The following is a 20,085-nucleotide window of genomic DNA, read 5'->3' as shown; positions in this document are numbered from 1 at the left end:
AGAAACCTGCATAGTGATATAAACATCTCTCAAGGTAAAATTTGTGTTAAATTCTTTGAGGGACGCCGTAAAAACTGACAAGACTTCTTTGATCACCTAGCCAGAGAGTAGAGCTTTAGATCATCAGGCTCTTAGTATTGGTCTCACTGTGTATATAGAGATAAGATAAAGCGGCTTTTGTGCAGATATAGAGATATAACCTAATAAGGTCTGCTCTCCCTGCAAGTTCAGCTTGTTCCATTGGGCTGTGGTTCCAATTAGGAGAGGCAGCTATTTCATATACACAAATATAAATAAAGAAATGTTTTTTTCATTCATTTCAAACTCTGCAGCTGGTATACAAGTCATTGAAACATATTTTACTGTACACTGTACTTTTAAGGGGAACACTGTCCCTTTACAATGTAATTGTCCGACTGCCTTAATGGTGTGGCAGCCATGCTCATAGACTTTGATTTTTTTCCCCCTTAATCTTCCCTTTCTGCACACAAAGCTAGATTACAAGTGGAGCATAACCTATAGAGCAGGGGGAGTTATTCATATTGTGACCCTGCTCCAAGCTTAGAACACAATCTGGTATTGCAAGTGGAGAGTTATGTGTTTCTCTCAAGAGCAACTTTTAATAGCCCTGGAAAATGTAATGCCCTTTTTGACATGAATTAAAGTGTTAAAGGGACAGTCTAAAATATAATTTTACCTCTGTGATTACCTTGTATCCAAGCCTTTTCTGACAGTCCCCTGATCACATGACTTTTTATTTATTATCTATTGACTTGCATTTAGTACTGTGTTGTGCTAACTCTTAAATAACTCCACGGGAGTGAACACAATGTTATCTATATGGCCCACATGAACTAGCAGTCTCATGTTGTGAAAAGCTAATAAAAAAGCATGTGATAAGAGGCTGTCTTTAGTGGCTTAGAAACAGGCAGACATTTAGAGGTTTAAAAGTTAGAAAGTACTGTATATTACTATAACAATGTTGGTTGTGCAAAGCTGAGGAATGGGTAGTAAAATCAAAACTGCCCCCGTATGTAATGTTACTGTTTGTATTCTAGCAAACACTGGTTGATACTTAAAACCACTTTTCTCCTGTTAAGTGTAGTCAGTCCACGGGTCATCCATTACTTATGGGATTATATCTCCTCCCTAACAGGAAGTGCAAGAGGATCACCCAAGCAGAGCTGCTATATAGCTCCTCCCCTCTACGTCATACCCAGTCATTCTCTTGCACCTAACTAATAGATAGGACGTGTGAGAGGACTGTGGTGTGTTAAACTTAGTTTTTATTTCTTCAATCAAAAGTTTGTTATTTTAAACGGCACCGGAGTGTGTTGTTTCTTCTCAGGCAGCATTAGAAGAAGAATCTACCTGAGTTTGTCTATGATCTTAGCGGTCGTAACTAAGATCCACTTGCTGTTCTCGGTCATTCTGAGGAGTGAGGTAACTTCAGAACAGGGGATAGCAGGCAGGGCCCACCTGCAAGGAGGTATGTGCAGTATATTATTTTCTAAGGAATGGAATTGACTGAGAAAATACTGCTAATACCGATGTAATGTAAGTGCAGCCTTAAATGCAGTAGTAGCGACTGGTATCAGGCTGATATGTATGTATGTATACTCTGAGGTATTTCTGGGGAATGGAATTTCACTAAGAAAATACTGTATATATTAAAGTAATATTTGAGCCTGCACTGCAGTGATAGCGACTAGCAGCAGGCTTATTAATAACATTTCATAATTTTCATTTTTAAAACGTTTACTGGCATGTTAATCGTTTTTTCTGAGGTACTTGGTGATAAAACTTTATGGGCATGATTTTTACCACATGGCTGTCGTTTGTTTCTGAATAAAAACAGTTTACTGAGCTTCCCCACTGTTGTAATATGAGTGGGAGGGGCCTATTTTAGCACTTTATTGCGCAGTAAAAATTTAGTCACAGTCTTCCTATTTCTTCCTCCATGATCCAGGACGTCTCTACAGAGCTCAGGGGTCTCCAAAACTAGTTTTGAGGGAGGTAATCACTCACAGCAGACCTGTGACAGTGTGTTTTGACTGTGATAAAAACGTTAATTATTAAATTGTTATCCGTTTTTTGGGTATTGAGGGGTTAATCATCCATTTGCTGGTGGGTGCAATCCTTTGCTAACTTAATACATTTACTGTGAAAAATTGTTATTTCAACTGTGACAGTTTTTTGTGCTTCTTAAAGGCACAGTAGCGTTTTTTATATTGCTTGTAAATTATTTAGAAAAGTATTTCCAAGCTTGCTAGTCTCATTGCTAGTCTGTTTAAACATGTCTGACACAGATGAATCTCTTTGTTCACTATGTTTAAAGGCCAATGTGGAGCCCAATAGAAATTTGTGTACTAATTGCATTGATGCTACTTTAAATAAAAGCCAATCTGTACATGTAAAGAAACTATCACCAGACAACGAGGGGGAAGTTATGCCGACTAACTCTCCTCACGTGTCAGTACCTTCGCCTCCCGCTCAGGAGGTGCGTGATATTGTGGCGCCAAGTACATCAGGGCGGCCCATACAAATCACTTTGCAAGACATGGCTAATGTTATGACTGAAGTACTATCTAAATTGCCAGAATTTAGGGGTAAACGCGATCACTCTGGGGTAAGAACAGAGTGCGCTGATAATATTAGGGCCATGTCTGATACTGCGTCACAATTTGTAGAACATGAGGACGGAGAGCTTCATTCTGTGGGTGACGGATCTGATCCAAGTAAACTGGACTCAGACATTTCAAATTTTAAATTTAAGCTTGAGAACCTCCGTGTATTACTAGGGGAGGTATTAGCGGCTCTGAATGATTGTAACACGGTTGCAATTCCAGAGAAAGTATGTAGGCTGGATAAATATTTTGCGGTACCGGCGTGTACTGACGTTTTTCCTATACCCAAAAGGCTTACAGAAATTGTTAACAAGGAGTGGGATAGACCCGGTGTGCCTTTTTCACCCCCTCCTATATTTAGAAAAATGTTTCCAATAGACGCCACCACACGGGACTTATGGCAAACGGTCCCTGAGGTGGAGGGAGCAGTTTCTACTCTGGCTAAGCGCACCACTATCCCGGTGGAGGATAGCTGTGCTTTTTCAGATCCAATGGATAAAAAGTTAGAGGGTTACCTTAAGAAAATGTTTGTTCAGCAAGGTTTTATATTACAACCCCTTGCATGCATTGGTTTGAGTCTCTGGAAGAGACCCTTAGCACAGCTCCATTGGATGAGATTATAAACAAGCTTAAAGTCCTTAAGCTAGCTAATTCATTTATTTCTGATGCCGTAGTACACTTAACTAAACTTACGGCTAAGAACTCCGGATTCGCCATTCAAGCGCGTAGAGCGCTGTGGCTTAAATCCTGGTCAGCTGATGTGACTTCTAAATCTAAATTGCTTAACATTCCTTTCAAAGGGCAGACATTATTCGGGCCCGGTTTGAAAGAAATTATCGCTGACATTACTGGAGGTAAGGGCCATGCCCTGCCTCAAGACAGGGCCAAACCAAGGGCTAAACAGTCTAATTTTCGTGCCTTTCGTAACTTCAAGGCAGGAGCAGCATCAACTTCCTCCGCTCCAAGACAGGAAGGAACTGTTGCTCGCTACAGACAGGGCTGGAAACCTAACCAGTCCTGGAACAAGGGCAAGCAGGCCAGAAAACCTGCTGCTGCCCCTAAGACAGCATGAAGTGAGGGCCCCCGATCCGGAAACGGATCTAGTGGGGGGCAGACTTTCTCTCTTCGCCCAGGCTTGGGCAAGAGATGTCCAGGATCCCTGGGCGTTGGAGATCATATCTCAGGGATATCTTCTGGACTTCAAAGCTTCTCCTCCACAAGGGAGATTTCATCTTTCAAGGTTATCAGCAAACCAGATAAAGAACGAGGCGTTTCTACGCTGTGTACAAGACCTCTTACTAATGGGAGTGATCCACCCAGTTCCGCGGTCGGAACACGGACAAGGGTTTTATTCAAATCTGTTTGTGGTTCCCAAAAAAGAGGGAACCTTCAGATCAATCTTGGACTTAAAGATCCTAAACAAATTCCTAAGAGTTCCATCGTTCAAAATGGAAACTATTCGGACCATCTTACCTATGATCCAAGAGGGTCAGTACATGACCACAGTGGATTTAAAGGATGCCTACCTTCACATACCGATTCACAAGGATCATTACCGGTATCTAAGGTTTGCCTTCCTAAACAGGCATTACCAGTTTGTAGCTCTTCCCTTCGGGTTAGCTACGGCTCCAAGAATCTTTACAAAGGTTCTGGGCTCTCTTCTGGCGGTACTAAGACCGCAAGGAATAGCGGTAGCTCCGTACCTAGACGACATTCTGATACAAGCGTCAAGTTTCCAAACTGCCAAGTCTCATACAGAGTTAGTTCTGGCATTTCTAAGGTCGCATGGGTGGAAGGTGAACGTAGAAAAGAGTTCTCTATTGCCACTCACAAGAGTTCACTTCTTAGGGACTCTTATAGATTCTGTAGAAATGAAAATTTACCTGACAGAGGACAGGTTATCAAAACTTCTAAATGCTTGCCGTGTCCTTCATTCCATTTAACACCCGTCAGTGGCTCAGTGCATGGAGGTAATCGGCTTAATGGTAGCGGCAATGGACATAGTACCTTTTGCACGCCTGCATCTCAGACCGCTGCAATTGTGCATGCTAAGTCAGTGGAATGGGGATTACTCAGATTTGTCCCCTCTGCTAAATCTGGATCAAGAGACCAGAGATTCTCTTCTATGGTGGCTTTCTCGGCCACATCTGTCCAAGGGGATGCCCTTCCGCAGGCCAGATTGGACGATTGTAACAACAGACGCCAGCCTTCTAGGTTGGGGCGCAGTCTGGAATTCCCTGAAGGCTCAGGGATCATGGACTCAGGAGGAGAGACTCCTTCCAATAAACATTCTGGAATTAAGAGCAGTTTTCAATGCTCTTCTGGCTTGGCCTCAGTTAGCAACTCTGAGGTTCATCAGGTTTCAGTCGGACAACATCACGACTGTGGCTTACATCAACCATCAGGGAGGGACAAGGAGTTCCCTAGCGATGATGGAAGTCTCAAAGATAGTTCGCTGGGCAGAGTCTCACTCTTGCCACCTGTCAGCGATCCACATCCCAGGCGTGGAGAACTGGGAGGCGGATTTTCTAAGTCGCCAGACTTTTCATCCAGGGGAGTGGGAACTTCATCCGGAGGTGTTTGCCCAACTGCTTCATCATTGGGGCAAACCAGATCTGGATCTCATGGCGTCTCGCCAGAAAGCCAAGCTTCCTTGTTACGGATCCAGGTCCAGGGACCCGGGAGTGGTACTGATAGATGCTCTGACAGCAATTTGGGTCTTCAACATGGCTTATGTGTTTCCACCCTTCCCGATGCTTCCTCGTTTGATTGCCAGGATCAAACAGGAGAGAGCATCGATGATTCTAATAGCGCCTGCGTGGCCACGCAGGACCTGGTATGCAGATCTAGTGGACATGTCGTCCTGTCCACCATGGTCTCTGCCGCTGAGACAGGACCTTCTGATTCAGGGTCCTTTCAAACATCCAAATCTAATTTCTCTGAGGCTGACTGCATGGAGATTGAACGCTTAATTCTATCAAAGCGGGGATTCTCGGAGTCAGTGATTGATACCTTAATACAGGCTAGGAAACCTGTTACCAGGAAAATTTACCATAAAATATGGCGTAAATACTTATATTGGTGCGAATCCAAGAGTTACTCATGGAGTAAGGTTAGGATTCCTAGGATATTGTCTTTTCTACAAGAAGGTTTAGAAAAGGGTTTATCTGCTAGTTCGTTAAAGGGACAGATCTCAGCTCTGTCTATCCTTTTACACAAACGTCTGTCAGAAGTTCCAGACGTTCAGGCTTTTTGTCAGGCTTTGGCTAGGATTAAGCCTGTGTTTAAGACTGTTGCTCCGCCGTGGAGCTTAAACTTAGTTCTTAACGTTCTGCAAGGTGTTCCGTTTGAACCCCTTCATTCCATTGATATCAAGCTGTTATCTTGGAAAGTTCTGTTTTTAATGGCTATTTCCTCGGCTCGAAGAGTCTCTGAGTTATCGGCCTTACATTGTGATTCTCCTTATCTGATTTTTCATTCAGACAAGGTAGTTCTGCGTACTAAACCTGGGTTCTTACCTAAGGTAGTCACTAACAAGAATATCAATCAGGAGATTGTTGTTCCATCATTGTGCCCTAACCCTTCTTCAAAGAAGGAACGACTTCTGCACAATCTGGACGTCGTCCGTGCCCTGAAATTTTATTTACAGGCAACTAAAGATTTTCGTCAAACTTCTTCCCTGTTTGTCGTTTATTCTGGACAGAGGAGAGGTCAAAAAGCTTCGGCTACCTCTCTCTCTTTCTGGCTTCGTAGCATAATACGTTTAGCCTATGAGACTGCTGGACAGCAGCCTCCTGAAAGGATTACGGCTCATTCTACTAGAGCTGTGGCTTCCACTTGGGCCTTTAAGAATGAGGCCTCTGTTGAACAGATTTGCAAGGCTGCAACTTGGTCTTCACTTCACACTTTTTCAAAATTTTACAAATTTGACACTTTTGCTTCTTCGGAGGCTGTTTTTGGGAGAAAGGTTCTACAGGCAGTGGTTCCTTCCGTGTAAAGATCCTGCCTGTCCCTCCCGTCATCCGTGTACTTTTAGCTTTGGTATTGGTATCCCATAAGTAATGGATGACCCGTGGACTGACTACACTTAACAGGAGAAAATATAATTTATGCTTACCTGATAAATTCATTTCTCCTGTAGTGTAGTCAGTCCACGGCCCGCCCTGTTTTTTACGGCAGGTCTAAATTTTAAATTAAACTCCAGTCACCACTGCACCCTATAGTTTTCTCCTTTCTCGTTTGGTTTTCGGTCGAATGACTGGGTATGACGTAGAGGGGAGGAGCTATATAGCAGCTCTGCTTGGGTGATCCTCTTGCACTTCCTGTTAGGGAGGAGATATAATCCCATAAGTAATGGATGACCCGTGGACTGACTACACTACAGGAGAAATGAATTTATCAGGTAAGCATAAATTATATTTTTTCTATGATGGCTCAGTTCCCGCTTGGGACTTTTGTATAGAAAGACTTCTACTTGGTAACAATGTGTGTTTTTTTTATTTTAAAAGTCAACCTTTTAATATAATTTATTTAAAGGCCTTCAAGCCTTAGTACACCTTCAGGATAGCCTCCATATGTTTTCAGAGCAGCCCCACAGAAGTCTGTTATGTAAGGGATTTAGCACACTGGCGCTGTCCGACACCCATATGTTAGTGAGCCCTAGGCTTTTGCTTGAGCGCTAATATATCACTTTAAACATGTAACATGAGCTCATAAATAAAATCACTTTATTGTTAGCAAACAATAGTGCAAGTATTTTTGTGCTCCACCTGTAATCTAGGCCATGGTTTTTAATGTTGCAGGTGAGCAGCAGCACATTTGTTGAGGTAATTTTTTTCTGACCAGACATAATTTCTGGCTCTAAAATTCTATTCGCTCCTAGATTCTGAACTGATTTATCAAGCATTGAGATATATGTACCTTTCAGCCGACAAGCATACAATATATGTATAAACTGGCAGCTGGCAATAAAAAAGCAGGCAACATGAAAACACACACAGTTGCAGGGTATATGTTTACATATAAAAAAACTAGTTTATAGTTTACCTAAGTTTACAATATGGCAAGCTACAGCTGACCATATATTCTTTAAGCCATTTCCCCAACATTGGTGTGTCCGGTCCACGGCGTCATCCTTACTTGTGGGAATATCTCTTTCCCAACAGGAAATGGCAAAGAGTCCCAGCAAAGCTGGCCATATAGTCCCTCCTAGGCTCCGCCCACCCCAGTCATTCTCTTTGCCGTTGCACAGGCAACATCTCCACGGAGATGGTTAAGAGTATGTGGTGTTTAGTTGTAGTTTTTTATTCTACTATCAAGAGTTTGTTATTTTAAAATAGTGCTGGTATGTACTATTTACTCTGAAACAGAAAAAGATGAAGAATTCTGTTTGTGAGAGGAAGATGATTTTAGCAGACAGTAACTAAAATCCTTTGCTGTTTCCACATAGGACTGTTGAGATGAAGTAACTTCAGTTTGGGGAAACAGTTAGCAGACTTTTCTGCTTAAGGTATGACTAGCCATATTTCTAACAAGACTGTGTAATGCTGTAAGGCTGTCATTTCCCCTCATGGGGACCGGTAAGCCATTTTCTTAGTCTCAAGCAGAATAAAGGGCTTAATATGGGCTATAAAACTGGTAGACACTTTTATGGGCAAAATCGATTGCTTTATTTGGGCATTTTATACATGTTTATGTTGGTTTTTCACATTTATAAACTTGGGGAACGTTTTTTTAACGTCAGGCACTATGTTAGACACCTTTTCCAGTCAGGAAGGGCCTTCCCAGTTGTAGGCTGAGCCCCATTACTGCTCAGTTGTTTTTGAGAGCAAGACATGCAGATGCATGTGTGAGGACCTGAAAATAGTTGGAAAAGTTCCTAGAAGGCGTCATTTGGTATCGTATTCCCCTCTGGGCTTGGTAGAGTCGCAGCAAAGGCTGTAGCTGGGACTGTAGAGGGGTTAAAACTGTAACCGGCTCCGGTTTCGTTATTTTAAGGGTTAAAGCTCTGAAAATTGGTGTGCAATACTTTTAATGCTTTAAGACACTGTGGTGAAAATTTGGTAAATAGATTTATTTATTCGCATATTCAGTAATAAAGTGTGCTCTGTTTAAAATTTAAAGAGACAGTAACGGTTTTGTTTTAAAACGGTTTTTGTGTTTTACTGACAAGTTTAAGCCTGTTTAACATGTCTGTGCCTTCAGATAAGCTATGTTCTATATGTATGAAAGTCAATGTGTCTCCCCCTTCTAAATTATGTGATAATTGTGCCAAAGCGTCCAAACAAAGTAAGGACAGTACTGTCACAGATAATGAAGTTGCCCAAGATGATTCATCAGATGAAGGGAGTAGACATGGTTCTACATCATCTCCTTCTGTGTCTACACCAGTTTTGCCCACGCAGGAGGCCCCTAGTACTTCTAGCGCGCCAATGCTTATTACCATGCAACAATTGACGGCTGTAATGGATAACTCCATAGCAAATATTTTATCCAAAATGCCTGCATATCAGAGAAAGCGCGATTGCTCTGTTTTAAACACTGAAGAGCAGGAGGGCGCTGATGATAATTGTTCTGTCATACCCTCACACCAATCTGAAGGGGCCATGAGGGAGGTTTTGTCAGATGGGGAAATTTCAGATTCAGGAAAAATTTCCCAACAGGCTGAACCTGATGTTGTGACATTTAAATTTAAATTAGAACATCTCCGCGCACTGCTTAAGGAGGTGTTATCTACTCTGGATGATTGTGACAACCTGGTCATTCCAGAAAAATTATGCAAGATGGACAAGTTCCTAGAGGTTCTGGTGCACCCCCCGACGCTTTTCCTATACCCAAGCGGGTGGTGGACATAGTGAATAAGGAATGGGAGAAGCCCGCCATACCTTTTGTTCCCCCTCCTATATTTAAGAAATTATTTCCTATGGTCGACCCCAGAAAGGACTTATGGCAGACTAAGGTCGAGGGGGCAGTTTCTACTCTAAACAAGCGCACTACTATTCCTATCGAGGATAATTGTGCTTTCAAAGATCCTATGGATAAAAAATTGGAGGGTTTGCTTAAAAAGATTTTTATACAGCAAGGTTACCTTCTTCAACCCATTTCGTGCATTGTTCCTGTCACTACAGCAGCGTGGTTCTGGTTCGAGGAACTAGAAAAGTCGCTCAGTAGAGAGACTCCATATGAGGAGGTTATGGACAGAGTTCACGCACTTAAGTTGGTTAACTCTTTTATTTTAGATGCCGCTTTGCAAATAGCTAGATTAGCGGCGAAAAATTCAGGGTTTGCAATTGTGGCGCGCAGAGCGCTTTGGCTAAAGTCTTGGTCAGCGGATGTATCATCCAAGACAAAATTGCTTAATATCCCCTTCAAGGGTAAAACTCTCTTTGGGCCAGAATTGAAAGAGATTATCTCAGACATCACTGGGGGAAAGGGCCACGCCCTCCCACAAGATAGGCCTTTCAAAGCCAGGAATAAGTCTAATTTTCGTTCCTTTCGTAATTTCAGGAACGGACCGGGCTCTAATTCTGCATCCTCTAAGCAAGAGGGTAATACCTCACAGACCAAACCAGCCTGGAAACCGATGCAAGGCTGGAACAAGGGTAAACAGGCCAAGAAGCCTGCCGCTGCTAACAAAACAGCATGAAGGAGTAGCCCCCGATCCGGGACCGGATCTAGTGGGGGGCAGACTCTCTCTCTTTGCTGAGGCTTGGGCAAGAGATGTTCAGGATCCCTGGACGCTAGACATAGTTTCTCAGGGTTATCTTCTGGAATTCAAGGAACTACCCCCAAGGGGAAGGTTCCACATGTCTCACTTATCCTCAAACCAAATAAAGAGACAGGCATTCTTACATTGTGTAGAAGACCTGTTAAAGATGGGAGTGATACACCCAGTTCCAACGGCGGAACAAGGAATGGGATTTTACTCAAATCTGTTTGTAGTTCCCAAAAAAGAGGGAACTTTCAGACCAATCCTGGATTTAAAGATCCTAAACAAATTTCTCAGAGTACCATCGTTCAAGATGGAAACCATTCGAACGATTCTACCCACAATTCAGGAAGGTCAATTTATGACTACCGTGGATCTAAAGGATGCGTATCTACATATCCCTATCCACAAAGAACATCATCAGTTCCTAAGGTTCGCCTTTCTGGACAAACATTACCAGTTTGTGGCCCTCCCATTCGGGTTAGCCACTGCTCCAAGGATTTTCACAAAGGTACTCGGATCCCTTCTAGCGGTTCTAAGACCAAGGGGCATTGCAGTAGTACCGTACTTGGACGACATTCTAGTACAAGCGTTGTCTCTTTCAAAGGCAAAGGCTCACTCAGACATCGTTCTGGCCTTTCTCAGATCTCACGGATGGAAGGTGAACATAGAAAAAAGTTCCCTGTCTCCGTCGACAAGAGTTCCCTTCTTGGGAACAATAATAGATTCCTTAGAAATGAGGATTTTCTTGACAGAAGTCAGAAAGTCAAAACTTCTAAACGCTTGTCAAGTTCTTCATTCTATTCCTCGTCCTTCCGTAGCTCAGTGCATGGAAGTAGTAGGATTGATGGTTGCAGCAATGGACATAGTTCCTTTTGCGCGCATTCATCTAAGACCATTACAACTGTGCATGCTGAAACAGTGGAATGGGGACTATACAGACTTGTCTCCAGTGATTCAAGTAGATCAGAAGACCAGAGACTCACTCCGTTGGTGGCTAACCCAGGATCACCTATCCCAGGGAATGAGCTTCCGCAGTCCAGAGTGGGTCATCGTCACGACCGACGCCAGCCTAGTGGGCTGGGGCGCGGTCTGGGAATCCCTGAAAGCTCAGGGACTGTGGTCTCGGGAATAGTCTCTTCTCCCGATAAACATTCTGGAACTAAGAGCGATATTCAATGCTCTCAGGGCTTGGCCTCAGCTAGCAAAGGCCAGATTCATAAGATTCCAATCAGACAACATGATGACTGTTGCGTATCTCAATCATCAGGGGGGAACAAGGAGTTCCCTGGCGATGAAAGAAGTGACCAAAATAATACAATGGGCGGAGAATCACTCCTGCCACCTATCTGCGATCCACATTCCAGGTGTGGAAAACTGGGAAGCGGATTATTTGAGTCGTCAGACATTCCATCCGGGGGAGTGGGAACTCCACCCGGAGATCTTTGCCCAGTTGACGCAACTATGGGGCATTCCAGATATGGATCTGTTGGCGTCTCGTCAGAACTTCAAGGTTCCTTGCTACGGGTCCAGATCCAGGGATCCCAAGGCGACTCTAGTGGATGCACTAGTAGCGCCTTGGACCTTCAACCTAGCTTATGTGTTTCCACCATTTCCTCTCATTCCCAGGCTGGTAGCCAGGATCAAACAGGAGAGGGCCTCGGTGATCTTGATAGCTCCTGCGTGGCCACGCAGGACTTGGTATGCAGACCTGGTGAATATGTCATCGGTTCCACCATGGAAGCTACCTTTGAGACAGGACCTTCTTGTTCAGGGTCCATTCGAACATCCAAATCTGGTCTCCCTCCAGCTGACGGCTTGGAGATTGAACGCTTGATTTTATCAAAGCGTGGGTTTTCAGATTCCGTGATAGATACTCTGGTTCAAGCCAGAAAACCGGTAACTAGAAAGATTTACCATAAAATATGGAAAAGATATATCTGCTGGTGTGAATCCAAGGGATTCCCATGGAATAAGATAAAGATTCCTAGGATTCTTTCCTTTCTACAAGAAGATTTGGATAAAGGATTATCTGCGAGTTCTCTAAAGGGACAGATTTCTGCTTTATCTGTCCTACTACACAAACGACTGGCAGTTGTGCCAGATGTTCAAGCATTTGTTCAGGCTTTGGTTAGGATCAAGCCTGTTTACAGACCTTTGACTCCTCCCTGGAGTTTAAATCTAGTTCTTTCAGTTCTTCAAGGGGTTCCGTTTGAACCTTTACATTCCATAGATATTAAGTTGTTATCTTGGAAAGTTTTGTTTTTGGTTGCTATTTCTTCTGCTAGAAGAGTTTCTGAGTTATCTGCTCTACAGTGTACTCCACCCTATCTGGTGTTCCATTCAGATAAGGTTTTTCTGCGTACTATGCCTGGTTTTCTACCAAAGGTTGTTTCCAACAAAAATATTAATCAGGAGATAGTTGTACCTTCTTTGTGTCCGAATCCAGTTTCAAAGAAGGAACGTTTGCTACACAATTTAGATGTAGTCCGTGCTCTAAAATTCTACTTAGAAGCTACAAAAGAGTTCAGACAAACTTCTTCTCTGTTTGTCGTCTATTCTGGTAAAAGGAGAGGTCAAAAAGCAACTTCTACCTCTCTTTCCTTTTGGCTTAAAAGCATCATCCGATTGGCTTATGAGACTGCCGGACGGCAGCCTCCTGAAAGAATCACAGCTCACTCCACTAGGGCTGTAGCTTCCACATGGGCCTTCAAGAACGAGGCTTCTGTTGATCAGATATGTAAGGCAGCGACTTGGTCTTCACTGCACACTTTTGCCAAATTTTACAAATTTGATACTTTTGCTTCTTCGGAGGCTTCTTCGGAGGAGGGAGAAAGGTTTTGCAAGCCTTGGTGCCTTCCGTTTAGGTGACCTGATTTGCTCCCTCCCTTCATCCGTGTCCTAAAGCTTTGGTATTGGTTCCCACAAGTAAGGATGACGCCGTGGACCGGACACACCAATGTTGGAGAAAACAGAATTTATGCTTACCTGATAAATTACTTTCTCCAACGGTGTGTCCGGTCCACGGCCCGCCCTGGTTTTTTAATCAGGTCCGATGAATTATTTTCTCTAACTACAGTCACCACAACACCCTATGGTTTCTCCTATTTTTTCCTCCTGTCCGTCGGTCGAATGACTGGGGTGGGCGGAGCCTAGGAGGGACTATATGGCCAGCTTTGCTGGGACTCTTTGCCATTTCCTGTTGGGGAAGAGATATTCCCACAAGTAAGGATGACGCCGTGGACCGGACACACCGTTGGAGAAAGTAATTTATCAGGTAAGCATAAATTCTGTTTTTTTAAGCAACCACCAAATCTCTTGTTTATAGCATATAGATGATTAGAATTGTTTTTTATTGTCCTAGTCAGTGGCTCAGCTGGCAGGGAGAGTTCAGCCTCTCAATCTGAAGCAGATAAGCTGCCCAGTTTGCTGGTATACTGTCCTTCATCATAGAAACGGTAAACATAATGGAAGCCACAGGAAAAAAATAATAATAATTTTATATTATTGTTCATTGCATGCATATTGATACTGGGTCATGGGATTCTCACCTTTTTTAAATGTTTTTTTTTCCGACAGTTTTTGGCCCCTTAAACCCATTAAAACAATAAAAAAAAATCTTATCACAGGCTTGTTTGGCCACTAATCTTTTTGATAAAATATGAAGATTACTGTCAGACTAAATAATTTGATAAAATATGAAGATTACTGTCAGACTAAATAATGCAAAGATGCAAACAATAAATTATCTATAGTAGTAGCCAAGTAATCCTCCCCTTTTTCAACAAATTAGTACATCTCCTTACCTAGTATGGAGGAGCTGTTTGTAAGTCTTTTTTTCTTCTGATTTGCGGTAGTTTAAACATCGATCACTCGGAGAAGGTGCAGCAAGGAGTCCCTGCTTATATGCAGGCGGAGTACTTACTGCACACACAGCCTCTCCGGCAGCTCCTCCCCATTAACTTGCGTCACACACCTCAGCTCAGCTGTAGCCCTCCAAATATCCTGGAGGGGACATTTCCAGGGGCAAAATAAATCCAGGGACATACAACAAAATCAAGGGACTGTCCCTGGAACTCTTGGACTATTGGCAAGTATGCATGTATACTGCAAATATGTTTCTATTCAAAGATGTAATTCATCTATGTATATTTACATTTTGACTGGAATGTCCCTTTAAGCATAACTCACTGCTTAGTGCTTTGCTTTTACAACAATAAAACAAACTGTTTTATATCCCTTTAAATCTTTGTTGTTTTTTTTTGTTGTTTTTTTTTTGCACCATAGCATCAACATAAATACATGGCTTATTCTCTCTTCTGATTTTAGTTACTTTTAACAGCGAATTGAGTTGTACTACCTTGGTGAAATGTATTTATAGGTTGATAGCACTGGGGTTCTAAAAATATTTAAATCTTATCTGAAATATCAGTACCAAAGGACTTCAATAATAATATATATATATATATATATATTTAAAACACTGGAAAATAAGAACACAAAGCGCATCCACAATTCAAGGTAAAAACGTATATAGCATTTATTGGTGCACACAATCTATTGCACTTACAAGAGATAGAACAAAATACTGCCTTGTTTAAACAGCCTTGGCACACTCTCTTTGAGTGTTCAGCTGAGATTGTGTGCACAAATAAATAATATATATACGTTTTTACCTTGAATCGTGGATGCGCTTTGTGTTCTTATTTTCTAGTGTATTCAAAGTCTAAGCACTCCTTAGTGCTCAGTGAATGTGGAAGCTGCACCAAAGATTCTTCACAAAAGGGAGAGCTATCCAATTTATAGGAGCTGAAACGCCATATCTAAAGTATCTACCTATACTCCCAGAGCCACGAATGTGAGTTTGTAAAGTGGGTCTTTATTATAATTAATATTGTTATAATAACAATTTATTAATGTACTCCATATTATATCATTTATAAATTGTAACCAATAAGGTGATACAGTCAAAGTTAACTTTAGATCTACTATTTGTACTTGTCCGCGCAGCTTAATATTTCTTTGTGTGTGATATATTTTTAAAAGCTTTATTAACCAACATACAAAACAAGGATATTGCAAAGGTGTAAAGGTTTACATTGAATTGATACCTTTGGCTCAACTGTTTTGCTTTTCTTAGGCACAACAATCATGTGCATAAGCTAGGGATGATGTTGTAGCTTGACAATGGTGCCTAGATTTTTACCCAGATTCCTCAATTTATATCCATATACAGAAACCCTTTAAAATGTGTATGTGGCCCAACAGTTTCCTTCTTGGCTAATATGTTTCGCAAATGTTTCTTAAGATATGTAAGCTATTTAAATGTCAATTGCTTTCCCCTTACTTTTTTAAAACTAATGTCTCTTAGCCAATCACAAAATTTAAATGTTCTTAATGTGATCAATCTTTATTAAGTCAAACATTTACTGCATTAAAATAACTGAATTCAATGCAGTGCTGGATTCAGTAGATGTTATTGTTTTATTTGTTTACAATTCTGATATTACTAGGTTATCCATATTTTTATCATCCTGCTCCCTCAAGACCAGTGTAATACATATTTGTACCCAAGATCTATCTCTTTGCATTGTTGCAATCCCTTAACTACAAAGAGGTTAATGCTTATATTTATTATTTAGATAGGGTTAAATGCCCTGCAAATTGCTTTCATATTTATTAGTTGGATAGGGTTTAATGCCCTGCTAAGTGATTTTACTGTGATTAGAAGTGCAGTGATTAAAGCCCCTTTGCAACGTGTCTTCCACTTGGTGCCTAATGCCCCATAAAACTTGATTTATATTCACCAAGTCAATCACTGTGATTGGAAATAAGTGTTTGAATTCAAGGTCTTAGACTGATGTCAATACAGGATCGTTATAAAGGGTAAGATATAGAAATGATCGTAACATAAGAATTATTTTTTTTGCCGTGGCTAAATACACTTTGTTTAGTTTAGCCCAAAATTAATTAATTCATATGTTTTTAAATTTTATCACTTTCTGACAAATCATGAGCATTGAGATCCATAGAAACATGTAGGTGTAAGCTATGAACCAGTTGTCCAGTCTAATCTGATGGTTTACTTATTTAACCAAAATCCTTGTATTAAATTTAAGCATATCCTGCACATTTTTTAGCTTCCTTATGTTACTGGTTCCTACTATAATTTCAGGTGCATTTAACCTCTGCTTTACCAAAACAAGAAAGAAGAAGCAAAAGTCAAAATTACAAGCGGAGCACAAAAATATTAGCGCTTTTAAGCACTAACACAGTGCAAGTTAAATCAATATTCTGTTCTTGTGCTCATATTACAATTTGAAAGTAAATAATTTTCTGATTGAGTGTGAGAGAGAGAATAAAAAAATAAATAAATATTTATTTTATTTAATTTATTTTCTATAGTGTAAGGAGCTCTCCTCCCCCTCCCACTGTCCTACACCATCTTTGTTGATGGCTGCTAGTCTGCCAGTAAACAAATTGTGCATTTTTGTATTATTTATTTTCATGTAGATAGGGATATTCCAAGAAACCTTAAAGGGAGAGTGACTTCAAAATAAAACTTAATTGGATTGGATAGAGCATAACATTTTAAGCAATTTTCCAGTTTACTCCTGCTATCCATTTTGTTTTGTTCTCTTGCTATCCTTTGTTAAAGAGTAAACCTAGATACACAATCTTAAAATAGTATTGACTAAAATGTTTATAGCAATGTGTTTTATATATATATATATGCAAACACTTCTGCTATAGAGTGCTAAAGATACGTGAACACTCCTAAGCTCCTGCTAGCCTACTTTGGTTTACTCTTCAACAAAGAATACCAAGATATCAAAGCAAATTTGATAATATAAGTAAATTGTTTAAAATGGCATGCTCTATCTGAATCATGAATGTTTAATTTTTACTTTTCTGTCCCTTTAAAGGGATATAAAACCCTCATTTGTATTTAACGATTCTACATATCGTACAATTTTAAACAACTTTACAGTTTATTTCTATTAGCAATTTTGCTTCATTATCTTGGTATCTTTTGTTGAAAGGGGAGCAATTCACTACTGGGAGCTAACTGAACACATTGGTAAGCCAATGACAACAATGTGCAGTCACAAATCAGCAGCAAGCTCCTATCTCCTGAGCATACCTAGGTATGGTTTTAATCAAACGATTTCAAGATAACTGAGCAAATGAGATAATAGAAATAAATTGGAAATTGTTTAAAATTGCATGCTCTATCACAATAAAGAAGCAAAAAAAATGTGTTTCATGTCCCTTTATTGAGTTTCACACCGAAATGAAAAGCATGTACTTTGTTGGTGAGTTTAAGAGTTGTAGTTAAAGTATTATCCAAATCTTGCAGCTTGATGGCCATTCCATACTTTAAAAGGATATGTAACCCAAAATGTTTCATTCATGATTCAAGTAGAGCATGCAATTGTAAACAATTTTTCCAATTTACTTCTATTATCAAATTTGCTTCATTCTTTTGGTATCTTTTGTTGAAGGAGCAGCAGTGCACTATGGGATACTAGCTAAACACATTGGGAAAGCCAATGACAAAGGGCATATCTGTGCATCCACCAATTAGTATCTACTTCCTAGGTATACTTTTCAACAAAAGCATACCAAGAGAACAAAGCAAATTAGATTATAGAAGTAAATTGGAAAGTTGTTTAAAATGTAATGCCCTATTTGAATCTTGAAAGTTTAATTTTGACTTTATTGTCCCTTCAAGATATTTCAAATCTTTTTCTCTAGCAGTTTTTCTGTAACTGATTCACTATAAAATACTTTTAGGTTTCAGATGTAGTTCTAGAACCACCTGACCCTAAACTAGATCACAAGTAATCCATAACCTCTTAATGCAACCTAAAAAAGTTGTCTTCAAGGTCAAGTATGATTGCAGAACTAGGGTCCGATTTATCATCAGTCTGTCAGACATGTTCTTGTGAACTGCTTGTGCAATGCCGCCCCTACAGATTTGCGGCCACTAGCAGGGGGATTGATGTTCGCAGCCTCAGAGCAGGCAGACCAGTTAAGGACTCACTTTAAACACTTTGGCAAGCACCTCAGACTACTTCTCTCATGTAAATCCATAGCTTCAATCCTACAAAAACCTCCCACAGCCTAATAATCACACATACGCCTAATTGCAAGTCACTGCATAACCGAATTTCACCATGACATACACTTAACAACGTCAAGTAGGATTGTTAACTCACGGAATGTCGATTGCCCTCTGGACTTCACCTCTACTGTCCTCGGTTTCTTGCTCAATGGCGGATCTTCGTATAGGCTCTACCTTTTGCAGACATCCAGGAGTTCCGACTCAACATCCGCTCTCTCCCTTCGGCCGTGTAAACGAGGCGTGTGACGTATCCGGCAAACGAGCATGTGTTGGGCTGTGGGGGTGTCCGCTACGTGCTGGGGATCCAATCCAGGCGAGTGCTCACTGTGTATTCTGTTGAATCCAATAACAATAAAGAGAAAGGAGCACCTCGAAAGGACGGATTAAAATATAACTTTTATTGCGATCCAAAAATGATAAAAGCTTCTTCAAACATTAGCCAATGTTTGAAGAAGCTTTTATCATTTTTGTATCACAAAAAAAGTCATATTTTAATCTGTCCTTTGGAGGTGCTCCTTTCTCTTTATTGTTATTGGACCAGTTAAGGAGCAGCGGCGGTCTTAAGACCGCTGCTTCATAACCGCTGTTTCCGGCAAGCCTGAAGGCTCGCACGGAAACAGGGGCTTCAGGGGCCATTCGGCCCTTGATAAATTGGCCCCCTAGTCTCTAAAACCACATAACAATATCTTAAAATTGGTCATCAATGCTTTACAATCTCTGCTGCAATGGTGTTATTTTTTCCATTATGATTGTAAAAACCATTTTAGCAATTTTAATAGGAAACTACTAATGATACAACTCTAGTGTTCCAGAGAACACAGGGGTCCATTCCAATCAATAAGAATTACCCTGGGAAGTGAATCACATGGCATTTCTTGGAGTTTTCAAATGCAAACCCATTCCACATTGTTAAAAAAACAAACAAACATGATAACCCATTTTTTTCCTTACAGTTCTAAAATGTATTTACACTTTAAAAACTCCCACGATGCTTTGCATGACAATTTCAAACTGGTGTATCAATCCAATATTCAGCTCTTCCCTTGGTTTTGGGAGTTTTCAAATTCAGCACCTTCGTTCGATCTGTTAAAAAAATGTTTTCCTTTTTATTTTATTGGGTGCCTTGTCTTGGCTATTTGCACAGCCTTTATTCATGGTTGATTAAGTTTGTGTACATGTCTAGTTTACATGTTAATACACTCAAGTGTGTGTGTTGTTGCAATTAAAGGGATGTGAAACCCAAATTTATTTCTTATATTATTCAGACAGAGCATGTGATTTTAAACAACTTTCTAATTTACTTCTATTATCAATTTTTCTTTGTTCTCTTAGTATATTTTGTTTAAAAGCAGGGACATAAGCTTAGGTGCCGGCCCATTTCTGGAGCACTATATAGCTGCAGTTTTGCAAAAACTGTATCCATTTGCGAGATCACTAGAGGGCAGCACTATTTCCTGCCATGTAATGCTCCAGATGCCTACCTAGGTATCTCTTCAATGCAGAATATCATTGGAACAAAGCAAATTTGATAATAGAAGTAAATTGGAAACTATTTTAAATTTGCTATGCTCTCTTTGAATCACAAAATAACTTTTTGGGGTTTCATATCCCTTTAAGTGTTT

General features: G+C 40.7%; 1 protein-coding gene across 1 annotated transcript in view; it reads left to right on the top strand.

Annotated features, from left to right (window-relative positions):
- Positions 1-20,085, top strand: part of SPAG6 (sperm associated antigen 6) — a 367,292-nt gene that overhangs the window by 43,188 nt on the left and 304,019 nt on the right. The window lies entirely within an intron of this gene.

This window comes from Bombina bombina, chromosome 5 (assembly GCF_027579735.1).
Source record: "Bombina bombina isolate aBomBom1 chromosome 5, aBomBom1.pri, whole genome shotgun sequence".
Lineage (NCBI taxonomy): Eukaryota > Metazoa > Chordata > Amphibia > Anura > Bombinatoridae > Bombina > Bombina bombina.
This window is presented reverse-complemented; position numbering and strand designations above follow the sequence as displayed.